Source organism: Marmota flaviventris, chromosome 12, assembly GCF_047511675.1.
Source record: "Marmota flaviventris isolate mMarFla1 chromosome 12, mMarFla1.hap1, whole genome shotgun sequence".
In the NCBI taxonomy this organism is placed as follows: domain Eukaryota; kingdom Metazoa; phylum Chordata; class Mammalia; order Rodentia; family Sciuridae; genus Marmota; species Marmota flaviventris.
The window spans coordinates 23,849,303-23,875,133 of NC_092509.1; positions in this window are offsets into that span (position 1 = coordinate 23,849,303).

A 25,831-nucleotide genomic window follows, 5' to 3' on the forward strand; every position below is an offset into this window, starting at 1 on the left:
ATTACTTAAAAACAATTTTTTTTGGCACCCCTTAAATTTTACACCCATCATGGCGGTTTGGTAGGGAATGTTTAAAGAACAACGCCAGATTTTTCTACTTAGGATTAAAATAGATTTTTTTTTAACTTTATTTGGCTCCTGCTTACATATCCATTTGAAGAAGTCTGAGGTCTCCCTGCATCAGTTTTTATAGAGTGGCAACTCTGAGCTCCAGTGGACTTTCTTACCTCCACTGCTCCAACGTTTGTGTAGATACGTTTTCTCCTGACTTTCTTTTCCCCAGGCAGTGTGTATTCCCATTTCTTTCATTGCATTAGACCCAAGGATAACATCTGAAGATATGACCCTGACTTTGTCCAGTCAGAATCTTCCTGAAGAACCTTAGAGACTGGTGGGCTCAGATGACTAAAGCTAATACTGATTACTCTTAAACTTTAATATCATTTTAAAAATATCATTTTATTGAGGACTGAAAAATGACATTTGTGAGTTACTGGTCAGCTTTTTTTGGTCACTGTGACCAAAAGTCCTGACAAGAGCAATGTAGAGGATGGAAAGTTTATTTGGGGCTCATAGTTTTAGAGGTCTCAGTTCACAGATGGCGGACTCCATTGCTCTGGGCCCAAGGTGAGTCAGCACATCATGGTGGAAAGGCATGATGAAGGAAGGCAGTTCAGGACATGACAATATCAAAGCAAAGAGAGAGCTCTGTTCATTAGGGACAACATATAAACCCCAAAGGCATGCCCCAGTGACCTATCTCCTCCAGCCCCACCTGCTTTCAGTTACCACCCGGTTAATCCACATCAGTAGATTAATCCCCTGATTAGGTCAAAACTCTCATAATCTAATCACTTCACTTCTAAAAATTCTTACATTGTCTCACACATGAGCTTTTGGGGAACACCTTATATTTAAACCCTAACAGTCACTATTCAAAAAATGTTCCAAGGTCACATTTAGTTGCTTGTCATATGTGCTTGAGATAACTACTACATAGCTAAACAAATGATTGGCATCCTTAGTGGGACAGTCCGTTGGTGTGTGTGTTCTGTGGTCATCTAGGAACCCTGGGTAACTGCGGCTTGTGCAATACATGGTTGGTGCATGGAAACCTGGTGTTTTAGACTTTCAGCATGGAATAATATAATCAAATGTTATTTCTATCACCATTTGAGGAAGTTGTGAACTATTTACACTATTATCATGTGTACCTATTTGTAAGTACATGTATAGACACATACACACGTGCACACTTTCCCCCTATCTTTCCTTCCAATACATAACCATTTTAAAGCAGAATTTATTAGACATTAAAAAATACAGAAATGGGGAAGGCTACAGGCACATGGACATTAGCTTACAGAATGAATCAATGAGTGAGTGAGCAAGACATTCTGGGGACGCAGTGATGCATGCTATAAGGAATGGGACATGGGAGAAAATGATGAGAGGCGGGCAGGGATCTCTTCTCATCAGCTTCTGTTGGTGGAGGCTGAAGTTCTCCTGACTCCTAGTCTGATGCCCTTGAAGTGATGAGTAACTTACGTTCCAGTTCCTGCCTATTAATGTTTAACCATTGCTTTCACTTTTGCATCATTTGATATCTCCTCAATATTCAGCACAAGAGTGAATCAACTGGCCTATTTAGAAGATAGAACTATCTCAAAAATAAATCTTATGTTCAGAATTTTAACGAGTGATACACATTGAATTTATGAGTTTGTAAATGAACAACAGAAGTACGACGATTCTCCTTGATTGAGCAGTTTTGTCTTCCTGGGTTTATCTCAAGAAATTTAATCTTGAATTTGAGCACAGAGTAATTGACATTGATGTTTACTGTAGAGTTGTTTATAACAGCAAAACACTGTCCACTACTTCCATACAATAATTGATGGATTGTTAAATAAATTATGGATCACTAATTTATTCTTTGGACTACATTTATTCCAAGTGACAAGTCTAAAACATTGGGTTCTTGTCCACCAAACAAACATGGGTTGCACCGGCCACGTTACTCGGGAGTCCTAGATCTCACAGAGTGTGCACACCAAAGGAATCATCGCACAGAGGATGCAGCTATTTGTATTTCTACTTAGTAGTTATCTAGCGCACCTAAAATAATCACTAAATATGACACTGAACATGTAGGATTAAATTGTTTGCAAGTGCCCAAAACTCATATTACAAAAGAATACTTAACAACTTGGGGTAATGTCCATTTTGTGGGATTGTTAGACAAAAAGAAAAGCTCTGGAGGCTGAGGCAGGAGGATCGCGAGTTCAAAGTCAGCCTCAGCAAAAATGAAGCACCAAGCAACTCAGTGAGACCCTGCCTTTAAATAAAATACAAAATAGGGCTGGGAATGTGGCTCAGTGGTCAAGAGCCCCTGAGTTCAATCTCCTATACCCCCCTCCAAGTAGCCATTTTCTTCAGTTTATCTTTAAGCTTAGTATGAAATTTATTTGGGCCTTTTAAATGACAGTATCAAAGGGCTGTGAATCAAGAATGGCGAACCACACTGCTCGGTGAGCTTGCATAAATGCCTTACAGTGTTGAATGGATGAATATGAAAGATGAATGAAGACTAATTCCCCCCATGGTTGAGACAAGGGTTCACTCTTGATGTAGTACATTTTATGGGTTTTGACAAATGCCTGATGACATGTATCCTCCATTGTAGCATCAGACAGAATAATTTTATTGCCCTAAAAATCCCCATGTGCTTTATTATCCCCCCCCTCCCCCTGCCCTGGAAACCACGGATCTTTTACTGTCTCTCTACTTTTGCTTTTTCCGGAATGTCATGTAATTAGAATGATATAATATGCAGCCTTTTCCAGACTGGCTTCTTTCACTAAGTAATAAGCGCTGAATTTTTCTTCATGCTGTTTGAGGCTTGAAAGCTTCTCTCCTTCTTTTCCTTTCTCCTCCCTGCCCACCCTGGGGATTAAACGCAGGGGGCTTTACCACTGAGCTACTGAACTTTATCCCCAGCCCTTTTTAATTTTTATTTTGAGACAAGGTCTTGCTAAGTTGCTGAGGTTGGACTTGAACTTGAGATGTCCCTCATCCTCCCCGAGTCCCTGTGATGACAAGTGTATGCCACCATACCAGCTCATTTCTTTGTAACAGTGAATAATATTCGATTGTCTGGACGCATCCCAGTTTGTTTATGCATTCACCTACTGAAGAATATCTTGGTTGTTGGCTTGTTTTCAGGCTCAGCAATTAAGAATATAGCTGCTATAAGGATTGGTGTATAATTTTTCGGGTAGACACGTTTTCAACTCCTTTATTTAGGTCAATGCCTGGAGCACATGTGCTACATCATATGATAAGACAGTAGTTAGCCTTGTAAAGAATCTGCTAAACAGGCTTCCCCAGGGAATGCGAGTCCCTGTTGCCCCTTGTCTTTGCTGGCATGTGGTGGTGTCAGAATTCCCCAGTTTGGTCATTCTTACAGGTGTGTGATGGTATCTCACGGTTGTTGTAATTTGCATTTCCCTGGTGACATATAAATCAGAGCATCTTTGTCCTTTGCTTATTTGTCATCTTTATGTTTTATCTGGTAAATTGTTCATATTGTTTTGCCCATTTTAAAATTGGGCTCTTTTTTTTTTTTTTTTAAGAACTACTTTTGGTTATAATGTGCCACGTGTAATGGGCAATCAATTCCAATGTGTAATGATCTAAAGGTGCTATTGTCCTACAGTGGCCTGGGTAGAGAATGACACTGTCCATCATTGTTCCAGATAGAAGTGGCACCAACTGACACTGACCCAGGTTGAGGTAACACTGTCCATTATGAATCCAGGTAGAAGGTGACACAGCCCATCAAAGATCCAGGTTGGCACTGTCCACCACCAGTCCAAGTAAAGGTGACACTGTTGCTGACCCAGAAAACATGAACCTGTCCATTGCTGATCCAGATGGAGTAACACTGTCTGTTAAGGACCTGCTGAGAATGACAACTTGTGCAAAATCATTTATGCACCCCCTGCCCCATTGCCGACTTATTTGCTTGGCCAATTCACACTCAGGAAGCCCGCCATGCTTTCTTCTCAACACCATCTGAACTCTCCTCCACAGCCTTCCTGCATCAAACCTCCTGTCTCCTCTGCAGTCTCAGGGTCAGTAGTCACCAGAAATGGGCGAGGCTCTGGTGTTCTGTCTTGTTAACTTTTTGGATCCTCAGTGTCCTGTGTGAAATTAATGAGTTCAATGAATTCATTTGTTCTACAAATATTTATTTGTGCATCTGTGTTTACTGTGTGTTAGGCATTTTCTATTAACTTCGTACATCTTCACAAACAAAACAGACAAAGTTCCTACCCACTAGGGACATATATTCTCATGGGAAAGAATGACTGTTCAAATAGATGAGTATGAGTTAAAACTCTAGAGAGAAGGATCCCTATGTTCATTTATTCAAAATATTAACATGAATTTGCAGTATTGAAAATGTAGTCTTTGTGCCTTTTTGTAGCTTGAGAGCTTATTTCCTTTTAGTGCTGATACATATATAAAAAGAAAAAAATTTCAAGCCTGTAATCCCAGCTACTCTGGAGGCTGAGGTAGGAGGATTGCAAGTTAGAGGCTAGCCTGGGCAACTTAGTGAGACCCTGTCTCAAAAAAATAAAAAGGATTGGAGTGTAGCTCAGTGATAGAGTATATGCTAGGTTACATGTGGCTGTAGGTTCAATCCACAGACACCAAAAAACAAAAACAAAAACAAAACAAAACAAAACAAAAAACAAATTTTGTACTTTCCCACTTTCTTATCTCTGTCTGCCCAAGGTAGAAATGAGAAGATGCCAGCCAGACCCAGCCACCTGGGAGACTTGAATTGAGATACCATGAAGGTGGACATAGGGCACGGGTTCTATTTCTTTAGTGAGTGGTAGAGGATCAAGGACACTGAGCATCTGTCTGTCCATTGTTCTGGGACTGGACCTGCAGCAGGTTGGAGGTCAGTAACTTGGGGATGACTTGGCTAGATAGCTTTCAAATTACCTACCTGATTGCTTGGCCCTCCAGAAGCTTCCAAATAGCCTTTAATAACTTTTCTCTTAGGCCAGTTAGAGTGTGTGCAATAATGGGTGCTGGCCAGACAGCCCGTCCAACAGCCTGTCCTTCCCTGCACCCTGCAGTAGTTAGCCAGGTATGGCTGGGCAGAGATGACCTCAACCAGCCTTGGATTCTGCCAGGACTGTGGGAATTAGAGATCTCCCAGCCCTGAAGGGCAGCAGCTGCAGGAAGAAGGGTGATACATACGTTGAGTTTGGGCTGAAATCCAAATTTTTGTATGTGTAATTATGCCAGAATTCAGGTCAACCTCTAAGCTGGGTTGACTCATATTCCAAGATACAGAGGAAGCAAAACACTTGAATTGCCATTGTGGTGTGTCCCCCCCCCCCCCCCCCGCCGAACGTCCCCACCCTTTGACATGCCTTTTAAATTAATTATTTAATTTTCTCTTGAATTTTTGTGCCTTTTATTCTATATAATTGTAAATTTTTTTCTGCCCTTCTAAGTATCATGCTTGAGAATGAAATACCCCCAATGACTAGGAGTGAAGGACGAAAATTAAATCATGGAATGGTGTTGTGGGCACATTGAGAAGGTCGAGAGTTGATGCTTTCGCAAAACAAGCTCAAAGATTCAAACTATTAAAAAGTTTGAGGTGGCCAGGTTCGTTTACCATGCCACAAGGTCGCCTTACAAGATGATGACTACATCCTAGCCAGGAAAACATTTGTGCTAGTGTTTTTGTTGGTCCTCTGTTTTCAGCGTTGAAGACTTCCTTGCCCTGATCTCTCTCCTTTCCTGATTCTCTAAAGTTATCAGACCCAGGGACTGGGGTGGATAGTTGAATTCTCCTAGTTGCCTCATCAGAAATACCAAGTAGGGGGAGAAAATATACATTAAATTAACATAAATTCAGGCGATTATACATGGAGGCCAAAATACCTTCTGCTTCCAGATTCTGCCTTTGTTTGTTTGTTTGTTTGTTTTTACCTCACTCATGGTGGATGGAGACACAGGAACATTCTTGGCAGTTCTATTCTCTATTCTTTGCTTTGGACAATTTGACTTTTGGGTCTCATTTTCCTTAAAGTTCACTTCTGTTGCTCTTGATTTCATTCCTTCTAAATCTCAGTCAATTCTCCCATCTGTGGCTCACCCTCCGTTACATCTGGGGCTCCTGAGATTACTTTGAAAATTAACTCACACTTTATAACTTAATAGAGGGGGAAAAGATCACAGTCAATACTTTAACTTGTTGTGACACTGACTTTTACTCCTCTGACTTTTCCCCTCAGTCCTTCTACCCCATCAATCAAGGGTCTTTCCTCCCCTCACCCCATGGAACTTCCTGTGTTATCCAAAATCCCATGCCAGGGACAAGTTATGGCTCAATTGTTGACTTGTTAATTTAATTATAGCAGAGTTTAATTATACCTGAATTATATTAGTCATTAAGAGCTCTAGGGTCAGAAAGTGAGTTTGCATAAACTTTCTGAGAGTTCAATTTACAAGTTTTTTTTTTTTTTTTTTTTTTTTTTGTGGTGCTGGGGATTGAACCCAGGGCCCCACACATGCAGTTTTTCCACTGAGCTATACTTCTGGCCCAACTAACAGGTTTTTTTTTTTTTTTTTTTTTTTTTGTACAAAGGATTGAACTTGAGGGGCACTTTACCACTGAGCTACATTTCCAGTTGTTATTTTTTATTATTTTTTTTTAAATTTATTTTTTAGTTGCAGGTGGACACACAATATCTTCATTTCATTTTTATGTGGTGCTGAGGGTAGAACCCAGTGCCTCACGCGTGCTAGGTTAGCACACTACCACTGAGCCACAACCGCAGCCGGTTATTTTTTATTTTGAGAAAGGGTCTCACTAAATTGCTGAGAGTCTCATTAAGTTGCAGAGGCTGGCCTCAAACTTGCCATCCTTCTCCTTCAGCCTCCCTAGATTCTGGGATTACAGGCTTGGGCCACCACACTCAGCTACAAGCAGGTTTTTGAGGAGTGCATTTGCCCAGCTCAGATTTAAGAAGAAGTGCTTAGATACCTGCTACTGTCTCATGCTTCTAGCCTGCTCATTTCTTCCAGGGTTGAGCCCATGTGACCAGATTCTCTGTGCAATTTAGAAGCCTTGACTATATCAAGGGTCATGGTTAAGCATGTGGGTAGATGAGCACCCTAAGAAAGCAGGTCCCATCCAATAGGGATCCAGAGGAGGAGATGGAGACATATGAGGGCTTTATGTTGAATAAATTTTGTTGACTGAATGAGGTGGCTTTCTTGTAAGGTGAAGCAACCTACCTGTTGAAAGTGTAGGTGCCTTCTGGTTCAAAAGATGGGACTTCATCATCTCTGCCTGTCAATATGAGCATGTCCCTACTGCAGTCTGCATAAAGTATGTAATTAAATACCCATGGACATCCCGGTGCGGTGGCTCATGTGTTGTAATCCCATCTACTCGGGAGGCTGAGGCAGGAGAATCACAAATTCAAAGCCAGCCTCAGCAACTTAGCAAGGCCCTAAGCAACTTAACGAGACCCTGTCCCAAAATAAAAAATAAAAAGGGCTGGGGACGTGGCTCAGTGCTTAAGCACCCCTGAGTTCAATCCCTGGTTAAAAAAAAAAAATTGTCCAGGGACAGTCAAAATGCTTTTTGAAAAAGAGAAAGATACCGTATTTCTGATTTAGCTTATCTCTAGGCTCTGTTGGACTGGATATTATAAAATATTCACTTAGAAAAAGGTAAAATTATTATGTTCCATATAATGCATAAGAACTTTAGTAACTTCTCTGGTGACTACAGATACTATAACTTGCTGTCTCCTGACTGGATATTCATACCTTCAGACCAATCAAACCATAAGCAAATCCAACCAATCAGGACCCAGGACAGCCTTGACCATTGCTGGGTTGCTCTCAAGACTGTTTATGCAACCAGCAGACTGCTGTAAATAAGCTGCAGAGCATCCATGCGGCCCTGTGTCAATAGCACGCCTCGGAGCTCAGCAGCCCTCGGGAGAATCTGCAACCTTCTCTTCGGAGTTATGTGGCTCGTCTCCTTCCCATCTCTGCTGCTGTTCCATATCCTTACTTTTTGTTCCACCTTCTAAACTTCAGAACAACCATGTCTAAACCAAGGAACTATCCAAATGATAAAAATGGGCTGATCACCAGTTAATAATAGTAACAAGGGGAGGGAGTGTGTAGCTCAGTGGTGCAGGATGTGTTTAGCAGGTTCAATATCCAGTACCAAAAGCAACAGAAAAGTAATAAAATAATAATTCCTACTATAAAACTATATGCACATGTAAGTATATATATATATATATATATATATATATATATATATATATATATATATATATATGCAAATACATATATATTTATTTATGGGAGAGAATTTGAAAAGGGCAGAAAAGTAATTGGGTCCTGCATAAAGGGCAGAAACAGGAGACTCCGAGAACTCGGCTTCCCTCTCGTGGGCCTTTGCCTGGAGCCTTGCCAGCTCTTGATCTGTTTGCGTGCGTTTTCTTTCCTCTCTAATCTCCCAAGGATGCTGCTTCATGCTCTGGACAAGAAAGGGACAAGCATCAGGGTGAATGTCAAAGACAGCCAGAAAGGAGAAGGAGTTCTTTCAAGTCAACACATAATGGGCTTACACACAAAGGAAAGGAAGGCTCCCCGTGACCATTAAAAAGATTATTTCACACCACGTTTAACCACCAAAGGGGCCACGCGAAAGCTGGTGTTGGTGCAGTTGTGAGTTGGTTCTGCTTTTATTTATACAAATTTCCAAATCCTGCTTCATTCTCTTTCCTCCTGGGTCCAGGGTTAGCTGCCAGGATATGACTGACTGTGTGGGTGACCTTAATATTTCTCTAAGTGAAAAGTGTTTCTGTTTTTGATATTTTCTTTGAAGCAGCAGGACTGCAAGTGATGCAGGCACAAACACAGATCAATACAGTTGACATCTGCCTATTGGTTTTTCAGTGTGATCTAACTTGTCTTTTTGGAAAATAGTGCAACTGCATTTTTTTTTCGGGGGGAGGGTGTCTCCATATGAGTTTTCCTCTTTACAGATTCACCAACTCGTGTTTTTTGGTGTTCTTGAGCTTCTCCAATGTTCTCCTACCACGTCACTAGTAGTCCATCTCTTCCTTCCCTGTTACTATGCCATAATGCTGATTTTTCAAATTTCACCTTTAAAAACTTCAGTTCGGCCTGTATAAGCTAAAGGGGTTACCCAGAGGTCTCGGTTTATTGCCCTTTCATTTTCTTGTTTGTTTGTTTTTTGAAGGATTATCCTTGAGGTCAACCAACGAGCCAATTGCCTGTCTCAATGAGAGATAAGTACCGAGTGGCCTCCAAAAGAAAGCAGAATATTCAAAAGGTGCCTGTGTTCCTAGAAATCTGGTGGCCGGATGTGACAAGTTGGTGCCTCTTTTGTTTGCTGCCCTGCCACAGAGAACTATCCTCACTGAAGCCACTGAGAGTGTACTTGAGAGGATTTTAAATAAATGCCATCATGAGGCCAATGTGTGCGAACTGTCAATTTGTATTTATATGATGTGTGAGTGTGCTGAAGCAGGCGTCATGAATCACTGAGGATTACCCTTGTGGAGAGCCTCTCATTCTGCCCGAAGGATTAGGGAAGCAGGGTTCAAATGCCATTCATCAGCCCTGTCTCGCAGAGAGCACTAGTAAAGCCATACTGTGCCTGACCTGCAGTTGAAGCGCTCCATTTCTAAGTCTCAGAGAAAGGTCACCTAAAGGTAATGGAATATTTCTGCCAAGGTAGCATAGACCTGTTCCCTAAGTTGGCTTGGGGAAGCGCTTGCAGGGGTATAAGTGAGGGGAGGAGGGGAAACTTCTAGAACCCAGAAGAGGGAGTTGGTTCAGTGCCCTGGGCATTTCTAAAAGACATCTTCCTCAGTCATCACTGTTAATGCCACTTTTAAGAATAATCCTACTGAAATGCAGCGTTAAGATTTTCCCAAAGGAATGTACGTTCAGGAACATCATGTGGATGCCGAGCAGATGAATAAGGAAGGAGTACTTCCACAAGTGGTTTGGAATTACCTTCCTTCTCTATCTTCTGACTTCAACTGTTTGAACAATATCTGGATCTCCTGGGTATTCAGAACCGTATGCTTATTATTTTCTGTTAAGCTCTCTGGGGGGTTTTGGTTTACAGTGACCAAACTTTTATAGAATGGGGACTTTATTAAATCTTTAAAAATGAGAATAAGAAATTCCATGTAAAGAAACAAATAGCCCCAATTTAGGGTCTTTTAGCTGATGGTTGGCTTCAGTCATTGGTGCCAATTATCCTGCAATTGTTGGAAGCTATTGTCTTCACTGAAGAGTCACCCAGACCTTTCCAACCAGTCGGTCACTCCTTGGGGTACCTTCTCTTGCATGACACATAAGTCTGGATACTCATTCCCAGTCTCCCTGGCTGCTGCTTCTATATTCCATAACTTCTGCATGTTGGGATGCCCTAAGACTCTTTTCTTGTTTTCTCTCTGTTCTTGTGCCCTCAGCAATGTCACCATGTCTCTTGGCTTTAAGCATCACCTATGTACTGATGACTCCCAAATTTATAATTCCAGTCAGACCCTCTCCTTTGAGTGCCAAACTCATATTTCTGCCTCTCTACTCAAGATTCCTGCTTGCTTTCTCAAACTGAACAGGTGTAAAACTGAGTTCCAAATTATTACCTCTCTAAACCTACTCCTATCACAACCTTTCCTAAGTAGTTCTTTCAACTTTGTCTCTTAAGACATACCCCTAGCACAGAACTCTTTCAACAACTCCAGACTCGAATACTTAGTTGTCAACTTGACATCTCTACTTGAATGTCCCATGGACACTGCAAACTTATATCCAAGCCTAGTTCCTCCAAATCAGCAGTGTCTCTCATGTTAGTTGGTAGTGATTCTACCTCTTTAATTGCTTAGCTAAAGATTATGGAGTATTCCTTGCCTCTTGTCTTTCATTCATACCCATGGCCAATCTGTCAGCAAATCCTGTTGGCTTGACCTTAGACTGTATCTATGGTTGTATCACTATTTGGTTTATCCTGCCTCTAACTTCATCACCTCTCCCTTAGATTATTGCCAAAAGATTCCAAACTGGCCCCTCCTTCCCCTGCACTCTATTCTTACACAATAGCACAAGCAATTCTCTTTAAACTTACATTACATCTCTTCTCTTCTCAAAAGCCTTCCAGTGGCTTCCCACTAGCATCCTTGCATAACCCACCCTATAGTTTTGAGCTCACCAATGCACATCATAGCCTCTTAGCTGCTTCTTAAATAGGTGACCTTCATGTACTTCCCTTTGGATGCTTGCACCTGTGCCCTCCAAGGCTCCTCTCTGGCATCTTGAAGGCCAGCCACTTCCTTCCTCCACTGCACTTTGTTAATGTCTGCTGAATGCTTTCTGTGAGATGGGACACTGGCTGGGACTGTGCCAACATTTCATATGGTCCTTACAACTACTGTCCAAAAGGGTGGGTTTTCACATGACATGTTTGAAATATTAAATATTTAAACATTTCAAAATAATCAATGTATTGTCATTCCTGGAAACCCCTTAAAATTTCCTGGTTCCTCATAGCTTCACCTATTTTTATTTGTTACTGGAGACTGAACCCAGAGCCTCATACATGCTCTACTACTGTGCTACTGTCTCCAGCCTCAGCTTCGCCTGTTTCACTTGAGACATGAGTCACTTTAGGGGAAGGGTATGTATACATAGATGAAGACAGATGGCTTCATTCAGCCTTGAGTTTGGAAATAAAACTTTTAAAATCAGTAGCTGGACAATAGTATAAAAACAAGTGTTTGTGATTTAAAAAATCCAGGTGGTATACAGTGAGGAAAAGCTCTTTTCGATCTTCCCAGGTTGGGCTGGAGGTTGTCCAGCTTAATCTAGGCTAGTGTTTCACTTCCCAGGCATAATGTGGGGAGATGGCAAGTTTCTCAGAGAAGTCAACCTTTGGCATGACACCAAGTCCTAACGGCTGGGGACTAGTAGAGTTAGATCTGAGACCCTCTGTCCTCTAGATAAGGTAGTCAAAGAAATTTTGAGAGAAATAGTAACACTCATGACAGGACACTCTTGATACAAAACACTTTCTTGTGTCACAGGTTCCGTTCGCCATAGGTGAGATCTGCTTCTCCAAGTATATCATGTGGTAGGATCCACAGTTCCACCATTGTACTGAAGGCCTAGGACACCGGAGTCCTCGGCAGCTCTGACATGAGCAGTAAAACAGGATTGATGCACTGAGAGGTATAAGAGTTCTGGGATGGTACAGGTAACTCCATGGTAAGCAAAGACCAAGACATGTATTCTGCCCTCCCAATAGAAAAGCAAAATTGCCTCAATATCTGTTCATTTTGTTATTATTATGACTTATACCTAATGACCATCTTTGTAAATAAGTCTTGGTTTGCATTTCAGATTCTTATTTTAGGAATAGAGTCCTTGAAGCAAAAAGATCAAGTCAAAACACTTCAGTTTATTGATTTTTTTTTTAACCTGTGTCTACTCTGCTATTATATCTACCTTTTGTTTTGACTTTAATTATTATTATTATTTCTAAAAAGGTCTGTTTGGTTACTTTTCAAATCTGTTATGCTGCTTCAGTTCCTCTAAATATTTTCAACTCTCTATTGCAAACGTTGTTTAATATTCTGCATCTGATAATTCCAAAAATCTAAAATCTCTGGTTGTCTATTTCTTCTGACTGTTGTATCTTCTGGGTTTTCCTTCTGTATTTGATGACTTTCCCTATGAGCTGCTCATTTTCCCTGGAATTCTATTTTTGGTAATTCTGTAAGGTATGAAATGAAGGTGAGTCTCTTCAGAAAGGGTTTCTACTTGCTTCTTGTGACTTACTGGGCTTCAGAACACCTTACATTTTTAATTTAAGACTTTTTTCTTTTTAAAAGTTTCTTTCTGTCCCTCTCTCCAGATACAATGAATTAAAGCTACTGCAAATCCGTATTAGGGCTCGCTTGTGATTAAAAATTCTCAGAAACCCTGTTCCCATGCTTCCTACTGTCTATTCTGAGGAAAGGCTAGTTTTTACCTTTCATAGACCCTTGGGGGAAGATCACGATTTATTTCAAGCTTATGCTACATTGAGGGTGCAGCCCTTTGAGGTTACCTCTACATATGCTCAAGAGCCCACCTTGGGTCCTATCCTGTACCTCCTATCCTTTCTACCTATGTAGCTTGGCCGGGTCATTGATGCTTTTAAGTAGATTACATTTGTTTTTACCCCCAATTTTAGCTGTTTTTGAACAGGAGGGTTATTTTAGGACGCCAGCACACCATGTTTCCAGAGTTTTCTGAATAGTGGCAATTATAAAGACTTTATAACTCTCTTAGAGCTTTTATTCTATTGTGTAAAAAAATATTTCTTACCGTTTCTATTTCAGTGTAGATATATACACTTTTAGTCTTTGCCCTAGATGCAGTGAGAAGGGATTATGTAGATACAAACTCCTTGTGAATACTGATGAAGTGTTCAGTTCAGCAAATATTTATGATATGATACTGAGTCCCTTACTAGTGATTAGGATGGAAAGAAAAAAAGTTATTGATATAATTCCTGCTTTCCAGAAGCTTCAAGTCTAGTATTGGAAATAGACATTTCCTTTTACACTAGCAAATTTCATGATTAATGCCATAGAAGAAGATATATGGCAAACAATTATGAGACTATAGGCATGGAACAGATTGTGTAGGGAGTGGGGGGAGAGAGGACAATTATAAGAGAAGTCATAAAGAACAGTGGAATTGGCTCAGGTGATTGTGGAGACTTCTGAGTTCAAAGTGTGATGGAGGCCAGCAGATTAGAGAGGACCATCCACTGCAGGGCAAGGAGAGCTTATGCTGCAAATGGAGCCCAAATGCTGCCTCTTGCTTGGGGGAAGTCAGGCTTTTTGTTCTTCTATTTGGGCCTTTGATGGGAGGAGACCCAGCCACATTAAGGAGGGCAATCTGCTTCACTCGTAATCCACTGATTTTTTTCATAGTCTACTGTTTTTTTTTTTTCCAAAGATGATATCTGATTTATTTAGAATCCAGAAATAAAATTATTATTTTTTTTAAAGATAGAGAGAGAGAGAGAGAATTTTTTAATATTTATTTTTCAGTTTTCGGCGGACACAACATCTTTGTTTGTATGTGGTGCTGAGGATCGAACCCGGGCCACACGCATGCCAGGCGAGCGCGCAACCGCTTGAGCCACATCCCCAGCCCGATAGGCAACTTTCTTAAAGCTAAAGTTTAGTTTTGTTGTTTGCAAAACAAGACCCAAACCAGGATCTTCCATGTAGGGCTGGGAACATCTAATGGAATAATGTGTGCTCATAGCTGTGCTCAATGCTCACTCCCTGGTCAGTTAGCAGACAGTGAATGGAGGATTCCCTCATATTTGGGTCCCAGTGGTCCCTGCTGCCTTGTGTTCATATCATACTCTTGCATAATCTCCCTCCCTGCTGCCCTTGTGCTGGGGTTGGTGTGGCTAACCAACAGTGTTTGGCAGAAGTAATATATCACTATGGAGATTAGGTGTTAACGACAACTGTAGCTTCTGTCTTGGGTAATATCGTACTCACTGACTCTCCATCTCCATTAGGCCACTTGCCTTGGGAAAAGCAACCTGCTATAGTGTCAACAGCCCGGTGGAGACCTTCAAGGGGAAAACCTAAGTCTTCAGACCCAACAGCCAGAGAGGATCTTAGACCCGCCAATAGCCAGGTGAGTGCGTTTGGAAGTCCCCTAGAATTTTCACGTGACTGCTGTACTGATCGACTGCTTGATTCTAAGCATGAGTGACCCAGCACAGCTGTTTCTGGATTCTGGACTCACAGAAGAAAATCTCTGTTGAAACAACAACAACAACAAAAATGTTTAAAAGGTTTTGTTGTTTTAAGGCAATTGAATTTTTAACAATTCAATATTCATCAGTTGATAAGTAATAAAACAACATTGACATCCAGCAAGTGATTGTTGTTATGGCTTAAATGTGTCCCCTATCCACAGATACGTATTTTGGTGCTATTTGGGAGGTAACTACTACGTGAGGTCATCAGGGAAGGGCCCCTGACAGGATTAGTGTCTTTAAATCAAGAGGACGAGCAACCTGAGCTGGCAGATGATGCCCTCGCCATGTTGTGAGGCAACAAGAAGGCCTCACCAGAGGCTGGTATCCTGAGGTTGGGCTTCCCAGTCTCTGCCATGGTGAGAAATAAGTTTCTTTTCTTTATAAATTACCTGGTTTGTAGTATACTATTGTAGCAGCAGAAAACAGATGAAGACATCTGTGATTTTGGAGCTAGGGTATGATATATTGGCTTATTTTCTTATTCTCTGCAGAGGATTGGTATAAGTTGGGAAATAATTAATAGGAAATCAAATAGGGGTAGGGCTTAAGAGAAAAGAATATCAAGAAGAAAAAGAGGAGGGAGAATAGGGAAGAAATATCCTGATGACCTGGAGAACATTCGTGAGATGTGTGATTAAAGTCTGAGGAAGTGAGGCTGTGCACCCTTTGCAAGGTGCAGATGGATGTGACACCTGGGCCAGGTATGCAGGGCCCTTGGGCAGCCCTCCCGTCACACACAAATCACACATACATGCACACCGTTTGGACAACCATCCTGGGCTTCCACTAGTCTGTCTGTACTGAACCTTTGTGTGAACTAGAGTAGTTTTTTCCCCCGGATGGACAATTTAGAATAAGGAGTCACCTCTGGCATCCTCAAGCCTGTGGGCACATGGCTTGGCAAGCAGACTACACCTCTGTGTGGAGGAAAAGCCATCTCTTCTTCCACATGGACACAAGCCAGTGCCAGGGCTTAGGGCTTGGCAAACAAAACATGGGCTGGATCTCAGTCCACACTTTCCCCTGGGGTCAGCTGCCTTGTGCAATGTGTAGGCCGCACCACTGAACTGGTGCTCCCAGTTACTGGAACCTTCCTGTGAAAAGCTGCAGAACGCTCAGGTGGAATTAGTTCGGGGCAGAGAGTAGATCTAAGGGGTTCTAGAATCAATAAAGAGGAATTCTACTTCATGGGGTTGTGGCTTGTTAAGGACTCAGTAAGGAATAGCCACACCCTGATTGTTACTCATTTGTAACAACCATCTTGATTTTCTGATTTCTGCAAATAGTAAATACCGTAGGGCTTCAGCGAGATCTGCCACCTGGGTATGCATACATAGTGGCCAAGTGTCACACCAGTGTAGCATCTTTCCTTGAAGGAATACAAGATTCCTTTCCATTTTTAAAAAGGAAAGAGCCAACGTTCTGTTCTTAACTCTCCTGCAAATTCCTAAGTTTTATATAATTAAAGGAACTTTTAATGTCTTTATAACCTAAAACCCAACCAACCCATAAATATAAAGGCCAAAAGCCATCATGACATTGGGTTCCTCGAAGGTCAAGTATCTGGTGCATGGTTATATAACATTTGGTGACAGGAGTGCCAATGTAATCTGAGACTTGTGCTCATTCATTCAACATGGACCAAGCAAATCACGTGTCATGCCTAGTGGGGAAGATGAACATATAAAATAGGTATTTCTAATATAAAGTCTTATAGAAAAGTTTTCCAATATGTCTTAGCTCCTACAAAAGCATGATGGGTCCTGAGGAAAAAAGAAGAAATAATTTTCTTCTTTCAAAAGCGATGCATTAACCTCTTTTATATTTGTAATCATCTGGCAGCTAACATCTTGGGTGAGGCCAGCAAGTTTATGAAAGATGAGCAATAAAGGAAATGTATTAAAAGGAATTCATGCAGATTTTCACTTTGTGGTGACTGGTTAAGGAAAAAAAAAAAAATCGCAATCTATGAATAGTAGTAAAAATCCTGGGACTCAAATCCTATTTTTAGAGTCTTTTGAATTAATGTACAGATAAATGATTTGAACCAGTGTGACTGGGTGGTAGTGAAATATAGAAATTGGCATTGAGGACAAAGGAGACTCAAGGCCTTACACAGATGGAGAGCAACAGCAAACTTTGAGTCACTTTGAGAATTTTTCAAGGAAATGTAAAGTAGTGGCCCTGAGGAGGGGATTAAATGCAATCATCCTAAGGTTTGTGGAAGGGTAAACAGCAAAAAACACAGCCGAGGCAAAATAGGCCGATGTCCTGTATTATGCACATCAGCTGAAGTCATATTTAGAAGCCAGGAAAAATAGATGACAAGACTTGGGAGGGGAAATGTAACAAAACCCCAAATCAACAGCAAATTATTTTGTCATGTGGATTTGATGCGCCATGCAAAACGGATGAGCAGGCTGCATTTCCTGTTGAGGTTGTGTAGAACATGCAGCCTGCTACCAAGCACTTTCCCAGGAGAATGTGTAGCATTAGGTTGTAGTCAGGACTGGACAAATGCAGAGACCATTGGGGCATTCTCAGCCAGGGGAGGCGGGAGTGGACAGGGAGAGGCCTGTGGCCTGGAGATTGTTGGGACTCTTTGGAGGAGAGTTGATACTTGATTATGCTGGGGAGTAAGCTGTCCTGGGCTGATTCATTATTTGCACTTGAAAGTTTGGTCATCATAAGGGTGATAACTCTAACATTTATCTTTGCCACTTTTATGAAGTTAGATACGATCATTTGGTAAGGAGGGGGCGGCTTTTGCTGAGGACAAAGTTAGCTGGCCACCAAAATGCAAAACCTGCTTTTGATCCTGTGTTTCTGCTTAGTTGCAGATTCTCCTGGTGGCTCCAGATCTGAGATGGTCTACATTTAATGCCATGATTTCTGGACCTTCTTCAACACACACATGCACATGCACACACTCATATATAGTAATTAGGAAACTTTTAAAGAAAACAAAAACTACATTTTTCTCATTAATCATTATGTGGATCAGTCATGGTTTCATCTAATCCTATTTCCCGCCTTAGCAAAAGCAGCTCTTTCAGTCTCTGCTCTGAATTCGTATTCTGGAAATGGACCCTAGCTCTGAGGACAGGCAAACTGCTGCTCAGATCTCCACTGGGACTTGTCTGATGTCTTCTGGTCCTTCATTGGCCTCAGTCTCAGGCTCTCCATTGTCTTGGTTATCGCAAGAACCAGACTTAGCCAGGGTAGCTTTTGAGCATCTTCACCAGAGATAAAATTTCACCTATTTTTAATGTCTTTTTTCTTAATGCATCTGAAGAAGCAAAGCAGAGAGGCAGAGAGTGCTGTATAAAGCCGAGCTTTTACTTCTTCCTGCAACCTCCTCCTCATGAATTTTTCTTGAATTGGAAAGTGTCTTGCTAGAATAGATTGAATCTATATCATTTTGTTTTTCTTTCCATTGTGCTGAGGGGATTAGGGAGAGAGCAGGTATGGAATGAAAAACGATGGAATTTATGTATGGAGATAATAATTAAAATATTAATGTATTACTTGATCTTTATTAGGGGGCATGTTGAGGAAGAGGAACTAGGCCTTTTTTTTTTCAGTGCTACACTGAAAACATAAAGAGAATTAAACAAAATCCACACTATTCTTTTAACATGGCATAGTTATTAGCCAGCTTTCTGTTACTGTAACAAAATACATGAGATAATAAACTTATAAAGAGAAAGGGTTTATTTTGAATCATGATTTTGGAGGTTCCAGTCCATGATCAGCTGGCCATGTTGCTTTTAGGCTTATGGTGAGGCTGTACATCATGTGGGAGGGAGGAAGGGATGGAGCAAAGCTGCTTAGCTCATGGCTAGAAAGTGAGAGAAAATGGAAGGGGTGTGTGTGTGTGTGTGTGTGTGTGTGTGTGTCTGTGTATCCCACAAACTCTTCTGGGAGTATACTCTCAATGACCTAAGGAACTTCTACTTTAAATCTATGATGGCTTTCTTTAAATCTGTGATGCTTGGAATTCATTGAGCAGTTTTAATCTATGGATGGATGTCTTTCATCAGTTTTAGAAAATTCTCAGCCATGATTTATTCAAATACTGCTTCTTCCCCATCTTCCCCTCTGTTTGGGGTTGTAATTATGCATTTATTAGATCATTTGACCATGACTCACATGTCTTTTATGTTTTGTGCTTTTTTCCCCCACCTCCATGTACATTATTTTGAATATTTTAAAATTTGTCTGTTTTTGAGTTTGCCACGCCTGTCTTCTGACCAACCAGCCTGATGTTAAATCCAACCAATGCTTTATACCTTCAATTTTATTTTGCTTACTTTTAAGATTTATTTATTTATTTTACAGTAGAATGCATTTTGACGTATTGCACACCAATGGAGCACAACTTCTCATGCCTCTCTGGCTGTACATGGTTCAGAGTCACTCCACTAGTGTACTCATCCATGTACCTAGGTTAATAATGTCTGTCTCATTCTACCATCTTTCCATTCAATTTTAGAGTATCTTTGGATTCTTTTTCAAAGATTTCAATTCCCTGTTGAGATGTTCCATATTTTCACCACTGCCTGTCTTTCCTTCATTTACTTTGACATACTAACAACAGATATTTAAAGACCTTGTCTGCTAATTCTAATGTGGATCCTATCTCTGTCTCAAATGGCAGTTGGTTTTCCTCCTGTGATTCCTGCTTCTTCTCATGTCTTCTTAACGTTTTAGTTTGTGCTACACATTGTATATGAAAGTTCAGTAGAGAATGAAGTCTTTATTACTTGGGCCCAGAGAGAATGTCCCTTGATGACTTAATCAGGGATGGGGCTTTGGTCAAGCTCAGTCCATCTTGGCTTTAGATGTTTCAGGGTGGGGGTGATCCCTAGAGCTTAGCAGGCTGAGCCCCCAATAAGTCTCTGCTCCCCTGGTTTCTGCCTAGAAAGACAACAAAAGTAGTCTGCAGACCTTTTAGCAGTTTTAAACTTTGCCTTCTATTTTCAAACCCCATGCTTCTCTCATATTGGAAAACATCTTAAGGAGGAGACTGGCCGCATATTTGAAGATATCTGCTGGGAGAGGGATTTTGTCTGCTCAGCACCGTGACTCTCCAGTGTATTTTAGTCTCTTATTTTAAAGAAGATACTCAGTCTGCCATTTGCCCATTGACTCAGCAAATGAAGCACTGGGGGAATGGCCTAGTGCATTGAGGACTCCTGAGTTTTCCAAATTGTCATTCCAGCCCCATGCCACCTTCAATAGCTCTGACAGTTTCTTTTTCTCAGAGCAATGTCCTTGTATTTAGGCCAAGCTCAAGCCTTGTCTTGCACTCAGGATTGGCAAATATTCCCAGGGTAGAGCGCAGCCAGTGGCCGCCTACTCAAACTGGAAGGGCTCTTCTGTCTTTGCTTGAGTTCATTTAGTTCTTTTTGCTTCTATAGCTTTCTGATGTCTTGGACAATATGATTTTAGCAACTTTACCTGTTTTTACAATTTTTGTAGCTAGAGCAGCATTCTGTGGCTTCTTACTGCATTTGCCTGGAACCCCAGTCCAGTTAACCCAGGTATTCTTTGTCCACATTCAGATCAACAGCCAGATCTTATAAAAATGATAGTGAATCACGGGAAATCAATAAAAGGTGTGATGATATAAGGACTATGATACTTGAAAGAGTAAGTTCTCTTACCTTCTAAAAAAAAAAAAGACACCACTCAGATTTGTTCTTATTCTCTGTGTCTATCTATTCCATAGGCCAGTGAGGAGATGTCTTCATTCCAATCCAACTGACTACCTGTCTTGTAGGACCTGAACACAAGAGAGAAGAATTATTGTTGAAGAGCCTGAAGTGAGAACTTATATTGAATATATAAGAAGGTTCCATGGCATTAATTTACATCATACGCTATCTTCTGATGTACATTTTCCTTTCTCCCCTTTTAAACTCCTGCACACTGGGCTACAGGTACATATGATGAACAGAATATGTACACTTTTTATGTTAGTCTTGTGTTCTCAAAAATATACAATTAGTTTCCTTGGACATGGACTAAACATGAAAATAGTGCTGTACAGATTTTTTTTTGGATTGACTTTTTTTTTTAATTAGCACTGAGGATTGAATCCAGGGGCAATATACCCTGAACCACATCCCCAGCCATTTTAATGTTGGGTTTTTTTTTTTTTTTTTTTTTTTTTTTTTGAGACAGAGTCTTGCTAAGTTCTTAAGGGACTCCCTGATAAGTTGTTGAAGCTGGCCTTGAACTGTGATTCTCTTGCCTCAGCCTCCCAAGTTACTAGGATTATGGTATACACCACTGTGCCTTGCTTGATTTTGATTGATTGCTATTTCCTAATGGCATTTGGTTAATCCATTTGAGCAAAGAGAAAAATGTATGCTTGAGTTACAGGCCTTAAGCATGTGTGGTGAATTTAGAGCAAAGACATAGACAAATTATAATCAATCACTAGAAATAATTGTACAAAAGACTCGGAAATGTTGCTCATTGTTTTATAGTATCAAAAATGATTAAAATTGGACAAGTAGGTGGTAGAATTTTTCTGAGAAGATGTTTGGATATAGGATAAGTGTTTACATGTCATAAATTAGTCACCGGTTCTGTTGGAAAGCAATGATGTGAATTGATTCATCTTACAGAGACTTTCCTCTCTCACACCCTTGTTTCTTCATTTAACCAAGTTATACAAAGGACAAGGTGAGCTAAGAACAGAGCCACATAAGTAGAGAATAGGCTCTGGCATGGCTTAGGTGACCTTTGAATCATATTCAATCCAATCATATACAAACATGAAGAAAAAAGATGTACAGAATTGGAGACCTGGAAAGACAAGAATCCACAGTCTAAGGGTCCCTTGAGTCATTTGCATTAAATATATATACACAGAGCATGCCTATGGTGTTTTTTTTCTTTTTTTTTTGGTACTAGGGATTGAACTCAGGGGCTCTATACCACTGAACTACATCTCTAACCCCCTTTTATTTTAAGACAGGCTCCCTCTAAGTTGCCCAGGCTGGCTTCAAACTTGCAATTCTCTTGTTTCATCCTCCTAAATTGCTGAGATTTCAGTTGTGTACCAACATTCCTGGTCTAAATTTTGAAATTCAAACTTAATCTAGGTCTGAAGAGCATAATTTCTCATAGGATTTGTGTGTGTGCATGCGCGCACGTGCATTTGTATGGTGCTGGGGATCAAACCCAGGGCCTTGTGCATAGGAAGCAAGCACTCTACCAACTGAGCTATATCCCCAGCCCTCTCATAGGATTTTACATCTGGATGGTGGATCATTTCTGTGTTGAACTCATAAAATATGTCATTATTTATGAATAAATGTGCATGAAAATACATGAAAGCCACTGTGAATGATTTGAAAATAATCCATTAATTTGTGATTAACTGGAGAATTCATTCTCCTTGGTGGATAGAACACCAAAGGGAACTTTCTACTAAACATGCATATATACTTCTTAGATTCTCATTAGCTCTTTATAGTTTTAAGTAGTTATCTACTGTAGATAGAACACACTGAGGTGTCTACATGTGACTGTAGTTTAGATAAAGTGCAAATTATTTATGAAGGAAAGTGTTCATCCATCACAAAGTATGTTGAATCCTAGAAATCTTACTCCACTATGTAAATTAAAATACTGAAAGAATGCTTCCTTGTGCTTTAACAGCCCATTTCTCCTTTTGGACAGAACTCTTCTGGCCCATTTTATGCCATTAATTAAAAAAGAGCAACTCCATCCCAGATGGCTTCATCCTAAGTGATCTCTTTGCAGAGGCTTTAAGTTGACATTATTGCTTGCAATTGCCCTCATGTTGGTTCTTCTGCCTGGTGGGTATGTGACTACTTCACTTTAGATTGTAACTGGCAGTTGGTAGGTCCCATGCTGTCACCTGATCATCTTGAGGAGTTTTAGAACCTTAGTGTTGTGTTAATAAGGCTGTCTCTTTTTGCTGATAGTGAAACAGATGCAGAGAAGTAAAGCAACTTGCTCAGTGCTCCACAGTTTATTGTTGGTAGAGTTAAGCTTAAGAAGATGCTGATGGTGTCTTGGCCCTGCTTATTTATGTGACCTTTTGATTTACAACTTCATAGGTTTGACTCAATCTAGCTTTCCAATATTGAATGTTGATATTGATACAATTATTTATGCAATCAGCTCCAGAAGAGCTCATGCATGTTGATAATAACAATAAGCACCCTCTGTAAAGAAGAAGGTCACTCTTCCATGTAATCCCAACAGGTGGGACAACAAGCCCTTCAAAAAGTTCCTTTCATTGGTAAAATGACACTCCCCATTTTACTTGCTTTAAATTGTTCAGCTAAAATCTTGACCTATGAACATATAATGTGTCAAGTGGCAAGAAAAACAGCAGGGGGAGAATCAGCCTTATTGCATTTTCTGTTAGGAGAATATCCTTAAATTATATCGAATTCTTACCTTATAAAGCACCATATGGCGCTTTGGCTGTAGCAGTGGCGGCTTCAACCATGCACGCTACTTGGAAAGTAATTAAATTGAACAGACACTGTCCTTGATTTAAAGTCAGAGGGGGAAGCAGTTAATTGAATAGAAATGACAGTTCTTTTCTTGCTTTCTTTTTTAAAGGCTAGGCCAAGTTTAGAGAAAACGTAAATATCAAAATGGAACTGCCCTAAACAGCGAAGGCGAATGACTTGCTTGGTGAATGCAATTTATTTTCTTTCACATGAACCTTCTTTTCCAGGCCAGGAACAGTTGGACTTTGTGATTCCTTGTCACCTTGGTGCAGAGACTCTTAGACCTTTTCTCCCTGGGATTTTCACGTCCGTTTTCAGGTTGAAGGGGCGCGTGGGACAGAAGCTGGGGCATGAAAGATGGGATTGTTTTCTTGTCATCCTGTACCCTTGCCACCTGGCGACCGTGTTTCCGATGAGTGGAGACACATAATGGCTATCTCAATGCAACATGCTCCTTTATTTCCTGGGGGTCAGGCACCAGGAGGACTAGGAGGGCAGAAGATCTGTTGAAATGTGACCTTATTTGGAGTAGGGGTAAGAGTCCCAGAGCACGGAGAGGGGTCGAAAGAAATGACTTCAAGGGAAAGTTCATCGAGTTCTGAAATCAATAGTTAAAAGTCAAAATGCATATTTTAAAGAACAAAGTATAATTTAAATGCTCTTAGCAGGGTAATGGGAGAGGTTGATCAATGGGGATGAAGATAGAGTTAGTAGGAAAGTTGTCAGGTAGGATGAACAGCAGGGCCACTTACATGATGAGAATGCACTATATATTTTTAAAAGCTAGAAGAAAGGAGTTCAAATTTTTTCACCAAAATGAAATGATAAATGTTTGAGGAACTGGATTTTAATATTTCACCATGTATACATGTATGAAAACATTACATAGTTCTCTATGAATATGTACAACGTTTTACATGTCAGTTAAAAATAGATTTAAAATAAAAAAAAATAATAAACAATGGTCACCCTTCCACCTCAGAAAATAAATACTCCTTGGGTGAATAAAGGGAAGTGATTTTCTTATCAAAAAATAGATACAGATAACCAATGTGATCCTGCAATCTGTACACATGGAAAAATAAGAATTCATACACCATTTGAATCAAATGTATGATATGTCAAGATCATTGTAATGTTTTGAGCAACTAATAAAACAAAATAGATACAGAATAAAAATCCAAGGTGAAAAGAAAATCCGTGCTAACGTCTGTGAACTGGAACTCTTAAGACACATATTGAAAGTCGTCATAGCTTGCCCCACTCAATTAGAATTTGCCTTTAAGTGCTTTTCTTTTCATCTCCAGCCAGATTCTTAAGCTTATTCACATCATAGGAGGGATCGCCTGTGCAGAGAAGACCCAGTTGGGATATTGGTGAAGAAACATGTGTTTTTCCACCTTCCCTTTATTCTTCTAGAACTGTGATGAGTGGAAATCTTTTCACCTTTGTACCTGGAATAGAGCAACCCTGCATGAACAATTACTTGGCTTCTGTATACTCTTTGGTAAGCAGGTACTTCTGCCATGGAGTCCAGTTTTCTAGTGTGCAGGTCAGGGAACAGGTTTGCATAACCCTGGGGAAGGTGAAGGCAGAGGTAGAGGGCTGAGAAGCAGCCAGGAGAGACTCGGGTTAAGTGCTGGCTTGGTTGCTACCTGTCCTTTAGGGGATGCCAGCTTTCCTCTTTGGGCCACAGTTCCCTGATTGCTACAAAATGAAGGAAATACAATAGATGATTCCTAAATTTCTCTAATCTCCCCTTGACTGCATGCCAATTTACTTCCATAACTTCCCAGTGCGTTTCAATGGAGGACTCAGATAAATTCAAACAACCAGTCACTGTCCAATTGGAGGGCAGGATCTGGAATGGATCCTTAATTTAGCCTGGAAATATGAGTATCCAACATGGGCAAACTATTTTTCTGTAGCTCCTATATTTTAGGAAAGGGTGTGTTAGATAAGGGATTTTTTTCTCTGCAAAAGGGAAACTGATCAGCAATTTACAAAGAGTAAGAAAATTTAATATTTTTGCTGGAGAGGGATTGATAACTTTCCCATGCAAAACTCGTACAGATTATTATCTTTCCAGATTTATCTTAAGACACAAGAATTGGGCTGGGGTTCTGAAGCCCCATTTCCCAGTGTGCACCTCATGGAGAAGTCTCCAGAACTAAGTTCTGAAAGTATGTGTGTCGGGAGAGGGGTGAGCAAGGGATTCTGCAGTGCGTCATTTAAACCTGTACTTCTCAAAACTTTTTAATAGGTTGCAGGTACATTTTGTATTTGTATCATTACCATCATCCTAAGTGACTGGTGTTCTGAGGAAGGTTTGGGGAGTCCGTACTTCTACTGTTCACTTATTCTCTAGAAGAAATCTTCCCTT